Raw genomic sequence first — 973 nt, 5'->3', positions numbered from 1 at the left:
TGAAGTTTCCTCCATTATTCACATAATTCATCTGTTCTAAGGAGGGTTCATTGAAATTATTGTATTCTGAATTCATTTATCCCCCTCCATAGCTGTCTTCATGTTGACTGTTTGTACTAACTCCATTGGCTTGCATTCTTTTGAGTTTCTTTGTGAGCTGATCAAACTGGGCATTTATCATGCTTAGGGCGTCTACTTCTAGTACACCTGCAGTTTTCCTTGCATTTTCTCTTTTATTTGACTACTCATAATTATGGTATGCAACCCTTTCTAGAAGTTCAAGTGCTTGTGGCACTGTTTTCTCCATTAGATCACCCTCTGCAGCTGAATCAACTGTGCTCCTTGTAGAGGGTAGTAATCCATTATTGAAATTTTGCACCAATAGCCAATCTTCTATGCCATGGTGTGGACATTCCTTCTATAGGTCTTTATATCTTTCCCATGCGTCATTGAGTAATTCTCCTTCCTTTTGTCTTAAGGTGTTGAGCTCAAGCCTCAGCTTTGCAGTCTTTGCAGGTGGGAAATACCTTGCTAGAAAAGCTTGAGAGAGGTTTTCCCAGGTAGTGAATGTTCTAGCCAGTTGAGAAAGTAACCACTTCCTTGCTCTATCCCGAAGGAAGAATGGGAATGCTCTGAGTCTTATTACTTGATCAGACACTCCATTCATCTTGAATGTATCACATAGGGCAAGAAAGCATTGGAGGTGATAGTGTGGGTTCTCAGTTGGTGAACCTGCAAACTAGGTTTGTTGAATCATTTGGAGCCATGCTAGTTTTAATTCAAAGTTGTTGGATTCTAATGTGGGTCTAGTGACACTGGGCTGAAATCCTTGGACAGATAGAGCTCCGTAATCTCTCAAGAGTCTTGGTATGTCATTATTATCGGCCATGGTTGAGATTTCAGGATCTCCTTGACCGTGCTCATGATGTTTCCTTTCCTCCCGATGGCTTTTAGAGTTCTGTCTATTTCTGGA

The 973-nt window shown here is 41.0% G+C and overlaps 1 non-coding gene across 1 annotated transcript; it reads left to right on the top strand.

The window, feature by feature from the left end:
• The first annotated feature begins 395 nt into the window (after nucleotides 1–395).
• Nucleotides 396–502, top strand: LOC131183613 (small nucleolar RNA R71). Its single transcript, XR_009151655.1, has one exon. It is a non-coding gene; the product is annotated as a small nucleolar RNA R71 (small nucleolar RNA).
• The last annotated feature ends 471 nt before the right edge of the window (nucleotides 503–973 follow it).

This window comes from Hevea brasiliensis, chromosome 9 (assembly GCF_030052815.1).
Source record: "Hevea brasiliensis isolate MT/VB/25A 57/8 chromosome 9, ASM3005281v1, whole genome shotgun sequence".
Lineage (NCBI taxonomy): Eukaryota > Viridiplantae > Streptophyta > Magnoliopsida > Malpighiales > Euphorbiaceae > Hevea > Hevea brasiliensis.
The sequence above is the reverse complement of the archived record's forward strand: the minus strand, read 5'-3'. Positions and strand labels throughout refer to the sequence as shown.